This window comes from Macaca thibetana, chromosome 9 (genome assembly GCF_024542745.1).
Source record: "Macaca thibetana thibetana isolate TM-01 chromosome 9, ASM2454274v1, whole genome shotgun sequence".
Classification (NCBI taxonomy): domain Eukaryota; kingdom Metazoa; phylum Chordata; class Mammalia; order Primates; family Cercopithecidae; genus Macaca; species Macaca thibetana.
Genome location: NC_065586.1, coordinates 46,984,956 through 47,005,871, shown reverse-complemented (window position 1 = coordinate 47,005,871; position 20,916 = coordinate 46,984,956). Strand labels below are relative to the sequence as shown.

General features: G+C 43.9%; 2 protein-coding genes across 20 annotated transcripts in view; both read left to right on the top strand.

Annotated features, from left to right (window-relative positions):
* SNCG (synuclein gamma) overlaps positions 1-20,916 on the top strand; it is a 389,209-nt gene that overhangs the window by 182,820 nt on the left and 185,473 nt on the right. Inside the window, exon 1 of one of the 15 annotated variants that reach the window (XM_050803903.1) lies at positions 1,071-1,074. The exons of the other annotated variants lie outside the window; for them this stretch is intronic. The gene's annotated coding sequence lies outside the window, so the exon portion shown is untranslated. Of the gene's footprint in view, positions 1-1,070; positions 1,075-20,916 lie in introns of those variants that run through there. 15 annotated transcript variants of the gene reach the window in all.
* Positions 5,521-20,916, top strand: part of BMPR1A (bone morphogenetic protein receptor type 1A) — a 164,579-nt gene continuing 149,183 nt past the window's right edge. For 4 of the 5 annotated variants that reach the window (XM_050803862.1, XM_050803867.1, XM_050803868.1 and 1 more), the window contains exon 1: positions 5,544-5,813. The gene's annotated coding sequence lies outside the window, so the exon portion shown is untranslated. Of the gene's footprint in view, positions 5,814-20,916 lie in introns of all 5 variants that reach the window. The other variant, XM_050803863.1, reaches the window with a different exon arrangement.

The window sequence follows — 20,916 nt, the reverse complement described above, 5'->3', positions numbered from 1 at the left end:
AAGGAAGTTGTTTTAAAGTTTACTTATTGAGAAAAAGTTGTTAGACGATAGTCCTGTTATGATGTACAGGATTTGTTAGTAGACTCTCATTCCAACAAGGTAAGTGCTTTATCATTAATCCTCAAAAATATGGAAAACCAAACCCAAACAAAACACCTAACCCTGCCTTGGTTAATAGAAATAAAAAGAAATGTGCCAGGGCAAACTACCAACAGAGAACAAAATTAAGTATCTCATTTATTTAATAAATACTTACTGACTACCTACTGGTGTGCCAAGCAGCACACTGGATACAATGGAGTGAGAATGAGACAGTTCCTGTTCTCTGAATTTCTGAGTCAAGCACAGGGTCAGGTACCTGCAACATATCCGATGGGTAAACTAGTATGCCCGGTCACACTGGTGATACACCACATCTAGGAATACATCCCAATAACCATGTAAGCCATGGACAGTAGGCACAGTATGGTGTTAATGAATCTGCACTCCTGATCTAGGTTTTATCTCCCCATTTATCTCAGCTTTAATCTTTTATCATTGCACCTTCCCTTCCTTTTACTAGTCATTCCCAAGGTAATCATATACAGTTCCACATGCTGCGATTTCTGGACTACTGGCTCCAGAGGAATTCTTGAGTAGAATCAGTGTTTAGGGATAGGAAGAAGAATCAGACACGGGTCTTTTCATTTTTGAGTGTATGTATGGGGTGTCTGTATACATATATACACACACATATGTATGTACATATATAATACATATATATGTACACACAAACACCTACACACACACAATTTCAGAATACTAGAAATCTATTTGAATTATATTCAATAGATTATATATACACACACACCCCATTACACTTGTATTTTTAGCCAGAAAAAAAAACTATATATAGATTTTTTTTTTTTTTTTTTGAGACATAGAGTCTTGCTCTATCGCCCAGGATGGAGTGCAATGGTGAGATCTGGGCTCACTGCAACAAGTGATTCTCCCGCCTCAGCCTCACAAGTAGCTGGGACTACAGGTGCCTGCTGCTACACCCAGCTAATTTTTGTATTTTTAGTAGACAGGGGGGTTCACCATGTTGGCCAGGCTGGTCTCGAACTCGTGACCTCAAATGATCTACCCACCTTGGCCTCCCAAAGTGCTGGGATTACCAGCATAAGCCACTGCGCCCAGCCAAAATTACATATAATACAGCTTTAATACGTACTTAGGGTATGTCCAGAGCACATATAATATATATAGTTTTTATCTGGTTAAAAAATAATCCAAGTGCAATAAACCAGGTGCTGTGAGGATAGGGAAAGGCAGGGCGGTGAGCTGCAGCAGGACAGGGAAGGCCAAGATCTACTGTGGGCTGCGTGGGAGTTGGGGTAGGGAGGCCTCAGCTCCCGGTGCTTGGTGGGAGGACCCTTAGTCCTCTAGGCAGTGCCTGATAGCCAGAGAGTAGTGAGCAAACAACAGGTGGTAGTTCAGGAGCGCAGTGGGGATCGAGACATCCAGCCTGAGGTAATGGGGGAAGGGAGGCCCAACAGATAGGTAGAATACAGACACAGGGAGTCTAGAAACAAAGAGCTGGAGGCAATTAAGTGATGCCACCAAGAATACCTACAACCGCCCAGCAGTCTGGGCGCAGGGATGCAGCTGAGTCCAAACAACAAGCAGATAAATTTGAGGTCCTGGCAAGCTAACAGGTCAGGGTTTCAGACACAAGAGAAGGGCTGTCAGTTCTTAGAAAGGGGTCAGGCAGTGGGAGGCTGAGTCTTGAGCTTGGGACGGAAGCTCTGATAATTCTTCCTGCCTCAAAGCCTAGGAAAGATCAGGTTGTATGGTAAAGGGTGTACGGATAGTACGTGAAGGAGAAATACAGAGGCCACGGACTAGGTAGGACCAAGTGAGGGCAGCAATATCCTCCATCATCTGTCTTTCAATCATAGTAGCCAGTGCTTTGAGGCAAAGATAAATTAAAATGGAGCTAAGGGAGAAGGAGCTAGTTGTTTAGAAGTAAACAAAAGAATAAGTAAAACACTGTACCACCACAATGAAAATGAATTCAGGTTTTTAAACTTCCTCTATTTTGTGCACTGAATTATGTACATCCATCTTATTCTTAACCACAGTTTCTGTTTCAGTTTAGTCCTTCTAAGCCATGATGGGGTGCTATTAACCAAAAAAAAAAATGATGTAGCAGTGTCAATGCTGAAAAATGAAGCTGCTGAAAAATGAAGCTGTTTATTCTCCCTAACCCCCACCCATTTAATATCGGGTTTGAAGTCAACCTAAAGGGTCACCCTACCAATGGCATTCCTTCACTTGTCCCTCCTTACTGGGCTCTAACTTATCATCAGACCCAGAGACTTCGTGCTGCCTTTTGCCTTATAAAATCTTTACAATATGAAAATGACTTTGAATGGTTAGCTTGGATTAATCTATTCAACTTGGATCCCTGAAAGGCAGAAGTCCCATTTCACTGAAGAGGATGTGATCCACAGCTTTCCCAGCCAACCTTCACTCTTTCCAAGATAGCCATGCCACCCTCTAACACTAAAAGGGTCTTGGGGACAAGGTTCAGAAATGCTTAGAGGACATGTGTGCTTATTTCTCTTCTTTCGTTTAACAAATATTCACTTGCCAGGCACTAGGCTCTAAGGAGAGAGTTGAGAACAGATTGACAAAGTCAAGCTGGCCTGTAGTCCCAGCTACTTGGGAGGCTGAGGTGGGAAGATCACGTAAGCCCAGGAGTTCCAGGTTACAGTGAACAATGACTACGCGACTGCACTCCAGCCTGGGTGACAAAGTAAGAACCTGTCTCTAAAAAAAGAGACTGACAAAGTCTTTTGCTCATGGAGTTTATATTCTAGTGGGGCAGAGGGGCTCAGACCACAAACAAATAACTAAATGCACAATGTAATTAATGAATGCTGCTTTGGGCATGTAACAACTACCTCTCTCGGGACCTACCTGGGCAGAGGAAAAGGCCATTTCCAGCCTATTCTGGTAACCCACTTAAAGGAATACCAACACATTACAGAATGTTAACTGTGGATCCCAAGGTGTTGTTTTTGAGTTTAGGGGCCAGACCACACGTGTCCAGATGTCTCCCTAGGCAGGCAGACTGGAGAAACGGGCTGGCATGCATAAACATGCCAGTAGCCAGGGAGAACAGCATGCCCCACTAGCTGCTGGTAGCTAGGGCATTGAAGCTGAGGATTGAAGCCTGGCTACTAGCTGGGCCTTATCAAAGGAGAGTGAAAAATTCCAGAAGATTTGAAAAGGAGAGCCTTTTGCAGAGAAGCAAAGATATCATGACTTAAAATTTGATGCTTCAATTTTGCTCTCATTTCTACAGTGGCAGATAACACAAGCCAGGCAACACTCATTTGTACATTTCAGAAACTTGATGTACTAAGGTTCCCACCTGAGATTGTTGTCTATTTTATAGACCAATTCATATGTCTAAAAATCCAACTAGGCTATAAAGAACATAATAACACGCTTGCCATGGTTTTCTCTGCCGACACATTGCTCAGCATACATCAATGAGAGCTTTGACCAACCAATCTGAATCTCCTTAAGCAAAAGGCCCATCTTTTCCTTTAAACTAAAGCCGGAGCTGGGCGCGGTGGCTCACGCCTGTAATCACAGCACTTTGGGAGGCCGAGGTGGGAGGATCACGAGGTCAGGAGATCGAGACCATCCTGGCTAACACGGTGAAACCCCGTCTCTACATTTTTAGTAGAGTATTTTTATCAAAAAAATTAGTCGAGCATGGCGGCGGGCGCCTGTGGATCCAGCTACTTGGGAGGCTGAGGCAGGAGAATGGCGTGAACCTGGAAGGTGGAGCTTGCAGTGAGCCCAGACCGCACCACTGCACTCCAGCCTGGGCGACGGAGCGAGACTCTGTCCAAAAAAATAAAACAAACAAACAAACAAAAAACTAAAGCTGGGTATTATGAAGGAAACTTGAGAAAGAAAAGTGACCAATTTTAGTTGATGCAGGTAATCTCACTTATCCTATTATTCCTGCATAGCAAGATACTATAACCCATGACTGTCAAACCTGAGACAGCTGAAGAGCCCAGAAAAAAAGGTAAGAGAAGAAAATAGAATTGAAAAATAATTCAGAATGACGGAGGCTATCTGCAGCATTAAGGGCAAAGGCAGGTGTAAGAAGAAAAGGGAGACAGAATAAAAGATAAACCAAAAAATTGAAACAAAAATACAAGGGAATTCAAACATTTACACCAGAATATAAGGGAATCTAAATATCTCTTCAGGTGAGAATGTGTGTGCTTGGCACATTGTTTTCTTTCCTCCTTTCTTTTTACTCAGGTTTACCCAGTTTTAAAACTGATTTTTAAAAATACATCTTCAAAAGAACATCTTTTGTTAAGTGACTTAAACTCGATACATTCCTTGGATTACTAAGGAGGTTAAGGACACATTTGGTGAAAAAGGGGCCTATCTCCTCTTTCTTCATATACAGGTCATCGAATACTTTTAAAAGCATTTTCCACCATGAATGAGGGGAAATGGAAGAAAACAGGTGGCGACAATTAGTTGCATTTTCCAAATGGACAGAATGAGCCTCCGGAGGGTACACGAGGTCACCAGAGTGAGCCCGCGGTGGAACTGGAGGCGTATTTATAGCTGGCTGACCTCAGTCCTGTTGGGCCCTCGCCGCTCCTTATCTTATGCCGCTGGAATTCGCGGGCTCGCAGATCACAGGGGCCCGGGCGCGCCAGGCCTGGCGCTCCCGAATCGATGAGGAAAGCCGCTCTCCCCGGCAGATCTTCCCGGCCGGGGCGCCTCCATCACCCTCCCTGCGCCTCGGCACGCTGGCAAGGAGCCCGGGAAGAGACGCCGGGAGCGGTGGGTGGGCGAGGAACAAATGCAATGTGACTACATTTTTCTTTGTCGCAACTACCACGACCTGGCCATCCCCCACCTTGGTGACTTGGTGCCTTCCCAGCGACCTGCTTATTTCACGCCAGCTGACTAGCGTTCACTGCAGTGTGAATGTCGGCCGGAGGAGGGGTCCACGCGAAGGAGCCCACAAGAGCCGGGCTCTCGGGCCCCGATGGCCAGAGCGGGCATCCCGGGCGCCGATGGCCGCAGGGCGCCGCAGCCGCGTCCGCACTCCCCTCCGCCCCGTTCCATCGCGTGCGCCCTACCGCGTCTGCGGGCGTGTGGTGAGGGGCCGGCGGGCCCTCTCGGAGGAGAAGACTCCACCCGCCCGCACCACCAGCAGCTCGGCGCCCCCTTGCCGGCGGCTGGCCCTACTTTCCGGCAGCGGGGCGCCGGGCTCCGCGACCCCTTCGGGCGCTTCCGCCGTGCGCTCGGCTCCTTTCGTGTCCAGGGCGGGGCGGGGCGGGGGGTGGGGCGGGGCCGGCGCCCGGGGTCGGGTGCGCGCGGCGCGGGCGGGCGCCCTCCCAGTGCGCGCGCGCCGTGCAAGGCCCGCGACGCCCGCCCCTCCCCCAGGCCCCCGCACCCGCGCCGCCCCCTCCCCTCCTGGCGAGAGTCGGCGGTGGCGGCGGCGGCTGCAGAGATTGGAATCCGCCTGCCGGGCTTGGCGAAGGAGGAGGGGGGAGGAGGCAGGAGGGAGGAGGGCCAAGGGCGGGCAGGAAGGCTAGGGTTCGGCGCGTCCGTCCGCGCGCGGCGAAGATCGCACGGCCCAATCGAGGGGCGACCGGGTCGGGGCCGCTGCACGCCGAGGGCGGAGGCCGAGCCGGGCCCCGCTTCGCCCCGGCGGCTCGCCGCGCCCACCCGCTCCGCGCCGAGGGCTGGAGGATGAGTTCCTTGGAGTCCGGGTGAGTTGGGAGTGCGCGTGCGGGCCGGGAGGGGTTGGCCGCCGCGGGGAGGCCGGCGGGGCTCCGGCGAAGCTGCGGAGGCAGCAGGGCGCGCAGAGGCCGGAGCCAGGGGCTGCCCGGCCCGGCCCCGCCAGCTCCGCAGGCCTCGGCGCGCGCTGGGCCGTGACCGCCCTGCCAGAGACCCACAGCACCCCGCGCCGCGTACCCCCGCCGGCCCCTCTTTTGTCTCCCACCCGCGGGTTGCAGGCCGAGTTTGGGGAAGCGAAGTGGGCGAAAGCCGCTCCTGGGACGCTTCTGGAATCCTTAAATGGGAAAGGCGCTCCTCTCCCCGTCCCGGAGCTGCGAGGCTGATATTCGTGATTTGGCTCCCGACGCTATGGGGAGGAACAGGGGAGAACAAAGTGAGTTTCGGGCGAGGGTCGAGCGAGAGGAGCAGCCAGCCCGCCCCCAAGTCGCCGCGGGAAGGGGCCCGGGCCCCCGAGCTCCCGGAGCTGCTTCACCTGTTGTCCTGCGCGGCCTCCGCTCCGTGGCCTGGTGATTCCGCACTTCAGTTTTGGAAAACTTTCTGCTGGATTGCCTGGACCCTTTTTTCTCTTTCCAGACTCCTAGTGGAAAGATTTGGCAAGGAAAAAAAAAAATGAGCTTGCGTCAAGGAAGAAAAATAATGTGCTGTGTGTTAGGGTCTGGCGTCTGAGCGTGGTACACTTTCATGCTCTCATATGTTTTAATTTAGTCGAACTGCTGCAGGTTTTCTCTTTTAAGCGGTTAACAAACTGTTCAGAGTACATACTATGAACTTGGCACCTGTGTTGCGTCATTTAATCCTTATTAACGATTCTGGTTTATTGTATTCCTCATTATTTTAGAGGAAGAAACCGAGACGCAAAGAGGTTAACTTGTCTAGGGGACCTGGGATTTGAACCCAGGAACATCGTATTCTGGCAAACGAATTAGGAAAAAAAAAACTGTTTGCAAACACTTCTACGTTTAGGAACATTTTTCAGTTACTCTTACTTGAAATTATCGTTATTTTGTTGCTTGAGTTGAAACTATTGTATTTACTTGTGAGAGGAGTTAAGCTTTGAATTAGAGTGTAACTTAATGCGTCTCATTGTTTTCAGTTGTTGAAATAAAGAATGTGAACCAGACTTATTTAGATTTTTAAATTTGAAGCTAAAATATGGGCAATTCTCTGATCCAGGAATGGGGGGAGTGTATGAAAGGCCGATTGAAATGTAGAATGCGTTTTTAGTAGAACCAGTCTCGGTTCTTGTTTAATTTTTCCTCCATTTTCCATGGAGCCCAGTTTAAACTTCTACTTTCTTCACTTCTCCCCACCGTTTACAGAAGAGTTTGAGGCACCTAGCGGGAGCTCCTTCACTAAATTCCTTCTGTTACTGGCTTCTTAACCTTCCGTCAAAGAGGGATATATATATATATTTTTTGTCTTTCTTATTAACACCTTGGGTTTTTTTTTTTCCTTCTAACTTTCCTACTTAGTGGAGTGTGAGTTATTTTCTCTGTCGTATTTGGGTTCTTTAAAGTACAAATGTTCTTAAGATTTCTTCAATTTACAAAAACCTTAAGTCTGCTACTCCTTCAAGCTGTCTTGTTGCTACTTTTCCTTTTCAAATCTTACTAACATTTTAAAAAGCTTATTCGTAATAAAAGTAACACATGGTTGTTAAAGAACTGAGAACTAGCGCAACATTGAAATTAAAATTTAATCATTCACAATCCATCTCTAGAGATTGCCAAGAGTAGTCTACTTTTCCTGACTTTGCCTGGTTGGTGGCTAGCCACTCATTTCTTAACCCCTTGTTATCTGGATTTCACCTTCACAAGGAACCTAATCAACACATTAACCAGCTTTTTCTAAGTCCTCTCCTTGAGCTTTCTGTAACATTTAACATCGACTTCACATTTTTCAGATGCCTTTCCTTGGCTTTCATTCATCTATACATTTCATTTAACAAATACGCGCTGTATTCTAACACAGGGTGCAAGGCAGTAAGATACAACAGATCCTTCCCTCATGGAGCTTAAAGTCTAGTGGGGAAATACATATTGAAAAATAAAGTCTCTAGTTAAATATAATTGTGATTTTAATTAAGGTGCAGAATATTATAAGAACTTCAAATGGAGACCTGACCTGGTGCTTGTGGTGGTGGGAGAATCTGGGAAAGATTCCTTAAAAATGCTTTGTTGGAACCCAGGCAGATTGTGAAGGATGAGCAAGAGTTAACTATTAACTAGATGAAGGGGGGCCTTCTGTGACATTATACTGACCGCCACTTTTCTGCCTAATCTGTTCCTCCTTTCCTCTTTAATATGCGTTCTCCAAGTTTCACTTTTTAGATCACTTTTCTCTATGTCTCTAGTCCCTTAGAATGATTGTTCAGACCTTTCTGTTGGAATAATTCTGAATTCTTTGTTCTTTATTTGTCTTCTGAATCTGGTTTTTTTTTTTTTTTGCAGTTGCTTTATGCGTATCTGTACCTGATTGTTCTGAGCTTCTTTTCCTTAACTTGCTTCTTTGGTGTTCTTTATTTCTGTTGATGTCATACCAAACCCAAACCTTTTCCCATTTCATTATATCTTGTCTGTAGCCAACATCTGTTGATTCTGCTTTATGATATTATAACTCTTCTGCTGTCTATTCTTGCTAACTGTGGGACAGTTCTGAATTCATATTGGTGTCAAGGTAGTAGTCAAATCATAAAATGAGTTGGGCAACTTTCTTTCGTTTTCTCTTTTTCAGGATAATTTTAGACTGGGATTATCTGTTCCTTGAATGTTTAGAAGACCTCACCTATATGACCATTTAGGCCTAGATCTTTTTTTCTGGAGAGGACTTTGAATAACACTTCAATTTCTTTAATAGCTGTTGGTTTGTGTTGATTTTCTGTTTCTCCTATGAATTTTAATGTTTCACTTTTTTTCAGGAATTTATTTATTTTCAAATCTAGTGTTATTTGGCTTTCACATAGTTCTCCTCCCACCACCCTGTGACTCCACCCCCACCCCCTAACTCTGAATCAAGTTCTCATCCCACCTGGACTAATGTTACGATTTTCTTGCCTTCACTTTTCTCCTTTGTCTAATCTTATGCATTTCTGCCTAAATTAATCTGTAAGCCCAGTTCTTACCACTTTGCCACTCAGAAGTTTCTAAGGTCTTCCATTAAACGAACTATTTTTTATGGTATTTGCTTGGTTTACCTGGTTTTTTTTTTTTTTTTTTTAAAAAAAACAATCCTCCCTCCCTCCCTCAAGACGGAGTCTTGCACTGTCGCCTGGGCTGGAGTGCAATGGCGCGATCTCAGCTCACTGCATCCTCTGCCTCCTGAGATCAAGGGATTCTCCTGCCTCAGCCTTCCAGGTAGCTGGGACCACGCCTGGCTAATTTTTGTATTTTTGGTAGAGGTGGGGTTTTGCCATGTTGTTCAGGCTGGTCTTAAACTCCTGACCTCAGTTGATCCGCTCGCCTCAGCCTCCCAAAGTGCTAGGATTACACAGGTGAGGCACCATGCCTGACCTTTATAACAATTTTTATACAAATATTTTTTTTGTCTAGCCTAGCAGTAGCTGTTGAACTGTCCTGATCTGACTGTTGGATCTTAGGAACAGCGAACCATGGAGAGAAAGGAGAATGGGTTTCCTGTCACACTAAATTTTGAAATAGGAACCATTTCTTTCCCTTTTCTACTTTCCCACCTTTTACTAGTTTTTAGGCTTTAGGATATCTTTTTAACATCACAAGGTTCATATTGACCAGGTTGGACCAACTTTTTAACACAGGATTAAATGTTGAGTTGCATTGAGTTATGTCCATTGTAAGATACACTGTAATTTTACAGACCACTTAAAATATGCTTCTAGTTGTAAGAAGCCATTGATTGTAAGGTGCACTCCAATTCCAGAGATGCTAAAATATGAAAAATGGATGCATCTTAGAATTGATGAATAGGGTTTCTCTCCCTAATCAAAGCTCTTGGATGTGCCTGGAAATGCCCAGTAGTGTTTTTTGAGAAGAACACTAGTTAGGGGCATAGGGAGATCAGATGATCAGTAGACTCTGTCTCAGAGTAGGCCCTGTGGTCCCTAAGCCAGTTCATATGGGCAGTTTAATATGTAACTAATGAGTAGACATTGAATAGATGAGTAAATTATCTTCGAGTATCTTTTATTTACGCTGTTGTTGTAGACTTTGTTGTTCTTTTATAGTTTTATATTTCTGATGAGCCTTCCTTATGGCACAGATTTGTTATACCGCTAAAATCTGGAACAGTGGAGCTTGGCTCTTGATCCAGCTGTTTATAGTTGGTTGTTGACTTATGAAGGAGGACAGGAGTATGCTAAGATATAGGGATAATATATTATAATCACTTTTGCAGTTAGGGAGATTAGTTACATGTTGGAAAATCATTTTGAAGAGAGGAAGACTGAAGATGTTCAAACTTGTGGGAAGGTCTTTCTGGCCTGGCCCAGATTAAACCCATTTATGCCTAGTGTTCCATTGTTGGAACGCTAAGCATGTGGGAGTTCTATTTATATCCTGCTCAAGGTCATCACCAAGGTCCGATTGCAAAAATTCAAAAAATTGCAACCTCAGGCATAAATGGGTTAAGATGGTGGCAGATAATTAGGGCCTGGAATGGACAGGAGGTGGTAACTAGCTATGGATGAGAGAAGGAATGGGATTGGCAAGAACAACTCCTGGATTTCTAGCTTGGAAAGCAGGGTAGATGTGGGTGACTGATATGAAAAATGGAGGGAGAGCTGGTTTGTGGAAGAAAATAGTATTGGTTGGATCACATGGAGTTTGAGGTATCTGAAACAGCCAAGTAGGGATTTCCACTTGGCAGTTGTCTATATGGGTCTGGGGTTTGACAGAGGTTTGCGCTGGAGGTAGGCATTTGGGAGTCATTGCTGTATAGATTTTAGATTTTATATTCCGACAGTGGGAATTGGGTGGCTCTTTCAAGTGACTCTTGCTTACAAGTGACAACCCTAACTCAGGTTAGCTTAAAGGAGGGAAAAGCTTCTCCCGACTAACCCCCATGATTTTGAAAGGTCGAGAAATAGACATGGCTAGACCTAAGTGCTCAAATGATATAATTAATTGAGGTTGTCTTCTCTGTTCTTCACTTTTGTGGTCTCATTTCAGGCAGGTGCATTTATCGGGCAGAGGAAGACATAGGTTATAGATTATAGAATTATAGATTGTAGGTTATAGACCTCGTATCAGGAGCTCCTTGTATGGTCTAGCGAAGAACCTAAAACAGCCTTGAGAATTTTTTTTTTTTTTCTTTTTGAGACGGAGTCTTGCTCTGTTGCCCAGTGGAGTGCAGTGGTGTGATCTGGGCTCACTGCAACCTCTGCCTCTTGGGTTCAAGTTATTCTCCTGGCTCAGCCTCCTGAGTAGCTGGGATTACAGGTGCCTGCCACCACGCCTGGCTCCTTTTTGTATTTTTAGTAGAGACAGGGTTTTGCCACGTGGGCCAGGCTGGTCTCAACTCCTGACCTTAGGCGATCCACCTGCCTCGACCTCCCAAAGTGCTGAGATTACAGGCGTGAGCCACCACACCTGGCCAGCCTTGAAAAATTTCAACTTAAGGCCTGGGTAGAGAAGATAGACATTAAATAATTATCTAGTTGTAGTTATGTTAAGATCTACAAAAAGGAAGTCCAGGGAATGTTAAAAGACTGATAAGGGAAGCTGGGCTGTCTGGGATGCGGGTACTTTGGAAGGCTTTCCTGAGAAGGTAGCCTGCAGAGTGAGACCTTAGGCAAGGAAGGACAAGGAGATTGTTTCTGGAAGTATTCAGTAGTATTTATTTATTTATTTGAGATGTAGTCTCGCTCTGTCGCCCAGGCCGGAGTGCAGTGGCACAATCTTGGCTTACTGCAACCTCCGCCTCCCGGGTTAAGCGATTCTCATGCCTCAGCCTCCCAAGTAGTTGGGATCACAAGCGTGTGCCACCAAGCCTGGCTAATTTTTGTATTTTTAGTAGAGACGGGGTTTCACCCTGTTGGTCAGGCTGATTTCGAACTCCTGACCTTGTGATCCGCCCACCTCGGCCTCCCAAAGTGCTGAGATTACAGGTGTGAGCCACTGCACCTGGCCAGAAGTATTCAGTAAAGCGAGCAGTTTTTGTAGCTTTTAAAAAATTATAAAGGCAATACATTTATTATGGTTAATTTGGGAAATATAAAAAGCTATAAAGAAGCAGCAGAATGATTAAGTTTCAACTTCTAATTTTTTATAAAGTCTGATACTGGTTTTACTACTGAGTACCTGTGCAATCATGGATGCCACACTAACCCAATCTGGATATTCGTTCTTTATCTTAAAAAGTAAAAGGAACAATGTGAACTTTAAGATAACCTTTCTGCTTAAAAAAAAAAAAAGAAAGAAAATCTCATGACTTGCAGCACAGTTAGCTGCCGAAATTGAAGGTCATATAATGCTTTTGGTCCTAATGACATCACTGGACTTCTGACGTTTGGCTGAAAAATCATGCCAGCCTTGGCAGTCCTTGCAAGTACCAAAGGGAATATGGCTTATGGCTTATGCCTGCGGTGCCCTTCCTGTATCCTGCTTTCTTACCTACTTTTTTGAGCATTAATTTTTTTTTTCTTTAGCCTTTGGGTAAAGTATCAAAATGTTGAGAAGATAGACTCTCAATTTCGAAGGTAGAAATCTGTAGGAGACTTGGATAGTTTCGATACTGTTTTATGTATATTAAGATTTGTAGGTAGTTTTTGTGTTAGTAATTAAAACGCCTTGTAGTGTATTTCAAGAGTATAGGGTCTTGAGTGTTTTAAATTTCTATGTAAGAATATTTTAGATTCCTGGCTAAAAGAAGCGCTTGTTAGAAAATGTTAAAGTAAAGGCTGTTAAATTTTGGTGAGGCTCTTAATGTCTGCATTTTTCAAGAAGTCATTTAAAAATGTCATGAACTAAAAATATTTCAGTGGTAACTGTTCAGAAGTATCTTAAATGTACACCAAATCAATGAAATACAATCACTGGGTGACAGATTATTCTTTCTTCATTTTATAATCTTTCACATAATAAAAATGTGGGGGAAAATTGCATGTTGAATTTGTAGGTGTGTAGCTTAGCAAAAACTATTAATCTTTCTGAAATACTACTCTGGTCATCATCCCTATTTGTTAAATATTTTTCCCTGTTTTCTTATTTGCTTACAATAGAAAATCCAAAATATCTCAGACTGGTCTCCTGCTCTGGCCAAGTCAGCCTTTTCTGCTTTGTTTGCTTTCCTACTATTTTATCAGCCTAAGTCACCTAAATGTCAGATTCAGGTTTGGGTTCAGAATCCTTAGACCTATACTGTCTACTGCAATAGATAGCCACTACCACACGTGGCTGTTGAAGACTTGAATTGTGGCTAGCTTAAGTGTGAATTACGTACTAGATTTTGAAGATAGTACCAAAAAATGTAAAATATCTCATTTTGCTTTTTAAATATTGGTTATATAGTGAGATGATACTGTTAGGGATACACTGGATTAAAGAAATATATTAAAACTGATTTTGGCTGGGCATAGTGGCTCACGCCTGTAATCTCGGCACTGTGGGAGGATCGCTTGAGCCCAGCAGCTTGAGACCAGCTCGGGCAATGTGGTGAGACTTTGTCTCGATTAAAAAAACAAAACTGATTTCACCTGATTCTTTTTACTTTTTTAATGTGGCAACTAGAAAGTTTAAAATTACATTTCATATCGGACAGTACTGCCTTTGACTTTCCTTTCCCTGGTTCTTTGCCCATCAGAATGCTTTAAAATCTAGTATAAATCCTTGGCCAGATGGGGTGGCTCATGCCTGTAATCCTAACACTTCGGGAGGCTGAGGCAGGAGGATCATGAGGTCAGGAGCTCTAGACCAGCCTGACCAACATGGTGAAACCCTGTCTCTACTAAAAATACAAAAATTAGCCGAGTGTGGTGGTGCTCACCTGTAATCCCAGCTTCTCAGGAGGCTGAGGCAGGAGAATCGCTTGAACCTAACTGTTTGTTGTGCAAACGGCTCACTGCAGCCTCCAACTCCTGGGCTCAAGCAATCCTCCCATCTCAGCCTCCTGAATAGCTGGGACCACAGGTGCATGCCACCATGCCCAGCTAATTAAAAAAAATTTTTGTGTGTGTGGAGGTAGGGTCTCACCATGATGCCTAGGCTGGTCTTGAACTCCTGGGCTAAAGTGATCCTCCCAAAGTGCTGACATTACAGGTGTGAGCCATTGTGCCCAGCCTCTATCTTCTCATTCTTTATAGTAGTTAAGCAGTTATTCCATTTTCTGGTTATACCTTAATTTTATTTACCAGTTTCCTATTGAATAATTAGATTATTTCCATTTTTTTCTTTTGCATTACAAATACTGCTGTGGTGTTTGTACATATCCTCTGAGACTGTTTTTATTTCATGAAATGAAGTCTTAGAAATGAATTTACTGGCCGGGCGCGGTGGCTCAAGCCTGTAATCCCAACACTTTGGGAGGCCGAGATGGGCGGATCACGAGGTCAGGAGATTGAGACCATCTTGGCTAACATGGTGAAACCCCATCTACTAAAAAAAAAATAGAAAAAACTAGCCGGGCGAGGTGGCGGGCGCCTGTAGTCCCAGCTACTTGGGAGGCTGAGGCAGGAGAATGGCATAAACCCGGGAGGCAGAGCTTGCAGTGAGCTGAGATCTGGCCACTGCAGTCCAGCCTGGGCGGCAGAGTGAGACTCCGTCTCAAAAAAAAAAAAAAAAAAAAAAAAAAAAGAAGAATGCATTTACTATTAGAGAAGCCATGCAGATTTGATGGAAAGTGCCAGGCCACCCCACAAAATCTTCATAACCATTCATATTCCAGCCAACAGTATTTGAGTATGTTCTCTCCTCCCAATGTAATTATATCAGTCTGTATATATATATATATATATATATATATACACATACACACACATATTTTTGTTTTTGTTTTTGGGAGACCGCGTCTTGCTCTGCTGCCAGACTGGAGTGCAGTGGTGCCATCTTGGTTCACTGCAGCCTCTGCCTTCCGGGTTCAAGTGATTCTCCTGCCTCAGCCTCCCGAGTAGCTTGGACAACAGGTGCATGCCACCTTGCCCAGCTAATTTTTATATTTTTAGTAGAGACAGGGTTTCACCATGTTGACCAGGATGGTCTCGATCTCCTGACCTCGTGATCCACCTGCCTCGGCCTCCCAAAGTGCTGGGATTACAGGCGTGAGCCACTGCCCCCAGCCATATCAGTCTATTTTTATCTTTGCCAGTTTGCCAGCTGAAAAAACATTCATGATGTAAGGTTTCTTTGCTGTTATATGAATAATAAAAAACAGCAAATTTAAATTTCATTTGTCTTATACTCTCAACTTGTTATAAGCTCCTTGGTCTGATTTTTGTGGTAAAATATTTTCTATTGCCAACAGTACACATGCATGCTTTGTACAAAATAAATGTTCAGATATTTGTATCTGTCCATGGCAGAGGCATCCAGAATATGCTACTACAACGTAAAAATTATTTGGGAATGTGGTGGCTCATGCTTGTAATCCCAGCACTTTGGGTGGCGGAGGCAGGAGGATCACTTGAGCCCAGGAGCTCGAGACCAGCCTGGGCAACATGTTGAGACCCTGTCTCTACAAACATTTAAAAATTAGTGAGATGTGGTATGCACCTGTAATCCCAGCAACTCAGGAAGCTGAAGTGGGGGGATCTCTTGAGCCCAGGAGTTGGAGACTGTAATGAGCCGTGATCTTACACTGCGCTCCAGCCTGAGTGACAGAGCAAGACCCTGTCTCAGACAAATAAAACATGTATTTTAATATGAAGACATTTGAGAATAGCTCTTTTTCCCCCTGAACTCCCTTGTCTGCCTAAAACTAGATCCTCCCCAAAGAACTCAATTGTCATAACCTCCAGTTGTCATAAATCCCTTCCTTGGGAGTTTTGCAAGCAGTGAAGATTGAATCTTGTCACTGGAGAGAATTTGGCACCTCACCTAAACATTGTTACAAACTATCCTATCTCCAGCTGTTCTCCTAAGGGTCTGTTTGTCTGTCCTACACGTTACTTGTTTTCCTGCAAGAGCCCATTGTTCTTTTCCAGTTTCCCTAGTGATACACATGCCCCAAATTCAGACAGTCCCTTTGGGTCACATTTTTCTGTGAATTCTTCTACATAGGTGAATCAAATCTGTCATTTCTCTTGTAGATGTGTTTTTTGTCTGTTTAATTTATCAGACCGCAATTACTGAACTTAACAGGGTGTAGGAAGTTTTCCCTAACAATGGTCAAATTGATGTTTTTCTGGCTGTAAGGGCAAGGGATAATAATAAGGTAAGGTTTTTCTAAAAATAAATGTAAGTATCTTAAATATATGCAAAGTTTCTTTACATTAAAAAAAATCTTATCCAAAATGAGACATTTGTTAAATGAAGTAGATTATACCATTAAAGATGTGCACCTCACCCTCCTGTGTTTGTTCCTATGGTAGTAACATTGATTGTTAATGGATGGCATAGTAACTTCAATTGTGTTCACAAGCCTTTTTTCTTAAAGTTAGGCACTCTTCCCTGTTTTTTCTTAGCATTTTATCAATTTGCATAAAAGAGTAAATGGTTTGTAACAGGTTTCTCTGGTCACATCACTGAGGAGAGACAACAAAAGAAGTCATTCAACTGAGGTTAAATCTTTACACAAAGAAGGCATTAATGTCTGGCTCACGCCTGTAATCCCAGCACTTTGGGAGGCCGAGGCGGGCGGATCACAAGGTCAGGAGATCGAGACCACGGTGAAACCCCGTCTCTACTAAAAATACAAAAAATTAGCCGGGCGCGGTTGTGGGCGCCTGTAGTCCCAGCTACTCGGGAGGCTGAGGCAGGAGAATGGCGTGAACCCGGGAGGCGGAGCTTACAGTGAGCCGAGATCGCGCCACTGCACTCCAGCCTGGGCGACAGAGCGAGACTCCGTCTCAAAAAAAAAAAAAAAAAAAAAAAAAAATGAAGGCATTAATGTCTTAAAAGAATAAAGAAATCCTGATATGGTTATTGTGACTTTTCATTTTTCTGGTTATGAAATAACTAAAAAGGTTAACTAAATGTTGGCTTATTTCTAGGTTTAGTTATGCATCAGTGTGTTTATTGCTTTCTGTGCCTTACTGCACTCTGCTTATTAGGTTTGTGACCTTGAGCCAAAGTTGTTAATTGCTCCTTTTCTCATATGTAAAATGAGGATGGTAATGGTCCTCTCTCTCAGGGTTACTGTGAGGACTAAATGAATGATAATTGCAGTTCAGTGCTTAATACTGTGCTTGCCACATAGTAGCTTAATGAATGTTAGTGAAGAATATTTCTGAGAGAGAAATAAGCTGGACATTTCTATCTTAAAATGGCTTCACATATAGGGTGCTTGAAAATTAAATCTGATCTTGATACTTTCTAAAAGTATGTGTTATTTTAGCTTCCGTATTAATATTCACATTTGAATTTGCAAAATACTTCTGTGTATTATCAGTACTGGCAAATTGATACAGGAAATTTTGTTGCTTTTCCTGCTTTGTACATCAAGAATTGGAGGCTAATGAAGGTTAATTTTCCCACCAAACAAGTTGGTGTAAAAGAGTAAATAGAACTAGAGCTGAACTCTGTAATTCTACCTACTAGGGAGCCTGAGGTGGGAGGATCTCTTGAGGCCAGGAGTTTGAGGCTGAAATGCATTATGAGAATAGTGTGCTATGTGAATAGCAACCACACTTCAGCCTGGACTACATGGCGAGACCCTGTCTCTAAAAAGAGGTAAATAGAATCAGACTTTTCCTCATTCACTCAGAGTGGATGACTAGGACCTCAAAGTTACATATAAAGTCAAGTCAAAGACTCCACATACTAAAGAAAGCCCTAGGCTTTAGTGACCAGAATCCTTTCCAGGGCTTATTAAGAGGTGGCAGAATTAGGTCACAAGTTGGGGGGAGAAGGAATTGTGCCAGAGTAGTCACTGCAGCGATTAGTGCCTAGCGGGGAGCACTGTAGTTTTTGTTTCCTTCTCCTTCCCTTGGGGTGTCCTTCCCTTAGAAGCTTAATGTGGAGAGGTCTAGTAGAATCATTCCTGGAGGTTAAGAATACTAGCAGAAGATGGAATGGAACATCTGAGTACCTAGACAATATTGTGCAGCAGGCTGGTTTTTCTGTACCTATTTGAGCAAAGGATAAGGAAAATTAGAAATCTCAGTTTGGATCGAGGGGTGGCAGTGACCTTCTTTTAGTTCAGGTGGGTAATGCAAATGTAACCAGGCACCAGCCTTCTTGCCAGGCAGGCTGTGCTAGACAGGGAAGCAAAAGCAGTTGGAAGAGGGTGAACTGAGGCTGGGTGAGGTGACGCAGACCTATAATCTCAGTACTTTGGGAGGCCGAGGTGGTAGGATCACTTGAGCTCAGGAGTTCGAGAACAGCCTGGGCAACATAGTGACACCATGTCTGCGCAAATAAATGAGCCAGGCCAGGTGTGGTGGCACATGCCTTTAATCCTACCACTTTGGGAGGCTGAGGTGGGTGGATCACTTGAGCTCAGGAGTTTGAGACCAGACTGGGCAATGTGGCGAAGCCCCGTCTCTACAAAAAATATAAAAATTAGCCAGGCGTGGTGGTGGGCGCCTGTGGTCCCAGCTGCTCGGGAGGCTGAGGTGGCAGATTGGCTTGAGCCCAGGAGGTTGAGGCTACAGTGAGCTGAGATCATGCCACGGCACTTCAGCCTGGGTGACAGAGTGAGGCCTTGTCTCATATTTCCAGCTTCTTGGGTGACTGAGGCAGGAGGACTGCCTGAGCCCAGAAGGTTGAGGCTGCAGTGAGCTGTGATCTTATCACTGCACTTCAGTCTGCCAGAGAGAGTAAGACCCTATCTCAAAACCGAACAAAACAATACAACAAATGGAGGGTGAGCTGGAGCAGATCTTTACGTGGGCTGACAGCCTCTAGTCTCCTTTGTCATGAAAGAACTCCACTTGTCCCCAGAAGAAAAGCTATCTGTTGTCTGCTTGTGATACAGACAGTGTAGTCAGTATTAGTCAGGGAAGTGGCAACTGAGATAGCTACTCTAGTCTCCCTCCTTCCTCCCCTAATCGATCAGACCACATCCCTTCCTTCAGGCTAGCTCTCTTGGACTGTGCACCCAATCTGAATTTGAAGAGAAAGGAGGTGATTTTAAGACCGAAGGTTAAAGTTTTAAACTGCAGTAAATTGGACTGCACTTTTTAATAACCGAAAGCTATGGGAGCTTTTCAAGATCTCTATAATAAATGGAAAAGGGAGATTTGACCAAGCACAATTAGGAATAGGGATAGAGAAACAATTGTTTCTTGTGTTTGTACCAATTTCAGACTCTTTGTTAAGAGTCTTAAGTTCCCATTATCTTAAGTTCCCATTAAGTTCCCATTAAGGCCTTTGGACACATTAAGTTCCCACCTTAAGTTCCCATTAAGGCCTTTGGACACCAAATACCATTCTCTTTTTCTCTGTATGAGGCTGTCACAGTACTATAGATGACCATTTGATCTTCTCAGTGGCCTGTTTCCAAATGCATTCTGATTCTCAGTACTATTTTAGCATTAAGTGTATCATTTAATTTTATCTCAGATTTTTAAGCTGTTTATGATAACCCTTTTAATTGGAACATTAACTCAAATATCTAATTCCCTTTTATGGAATTGTTCGAGTTTATCAAACCTTGGAAACATTAAATAACATAAAAAGCACTCAAAAGGAAACTCTAGTTCAATATTTTATTTTTACTTAGTGTATGAGATTTTGAGTTTTAGGAATTTTTAAATTAATGTTCAGCCATTATTCACATATAAAAGGTAAATGGGTTTTAGTTTAAGGAATATTGAGCAATAAAATACAAGATTCAGATGGATTAAATGGCATCTGACATATTTCCTTACTCTGAATCCATTTAACCTTTACAAGTATTCTATGATATAGTTACTGTTATCAGTTCCCTTTTACATGAGGAAACTAAGGCTGCAAAGGTTAAGTAACTTGTCAAGGGTTGCATAGTTCATAAGTGGCAGAGCTGGGATTCAAACCCAGGCAGTCTGATTTTAGAGTCCATGCTCTTAACTGCATAATTATATTGTCAAATGGAGGAGGAGAATTTTAAGATGAGGATGTGTACTAGGCACAGAGTTGACTTTTAGCAATTAACCTCTCTTTTAATATTTAAAATGTGGTAGAGATTTTCCACATTTAAATTTTCCACAGTTAATCTTTTGAGATTGGTTGATTGATTGATTGATTGAAGCAGGGTCTCGCTCATTCTGTTCCCCAGGCTGAAGTGCAGAGGTGTGAACATTGCTCACTGTATCCTCGGCTACCTGGACACAAGCTTAGATCATCCCGCCTTAACCTCCCAAAGTACTGGGATTACAGCTGTGAGCTACTGTGCCTGGCTCCCATGTATACTTTTTTTTTTTTTTTTTTTTTTTGAGACGGAGTCTTGCTCTGTCGCCCAGGCTGGAGTGCAGTGGCGCGATCTCAGCTCACTGCAAGCTCCGCCTCCCGGGTTCACGCCATTCTCCTGCCTCAGCCTCCGGAGTAGGTGGGACTACAGGCGCCTGCCGTCTCGCCCGGCTAGCTTTTGTATTTTTTAGTAGAGATGGGGTTTCATCGTGTTAGCCAGGATGGTCTCGATCTCCTGACCTCGTGATCCGCCTGTGTCGGCCTCCCAAAGTGCTGGGATTACAGGCTTGAGCCACCGCGCCCGGCCTTATACTTTTTTACTTTACTGATTTTTTTTTCTTTGCATCTTAAACAGTATTAAAAGGCCAGTGGCATATAGTTGTTTAAAAAATACTTGTCCAAAATTCTTCCCACATACCTTTTTTAAAAATGAGTTTTTTTTTTTTTCCTCTTCTCATTTCTGAGATGTATACATGTTTAATTGGTGATGGTCAGAGATCTTTTTTTTTTTTTGAGACGGAGACTCGCTCTGTCGCCCAGGCTGGAGTGCAGTGGCGCGATCTCGGCTCACTGTAAGCTCCGCCTTCCGGGTTCACGCCATTCTCCTGCCTCAGCCTCCCTA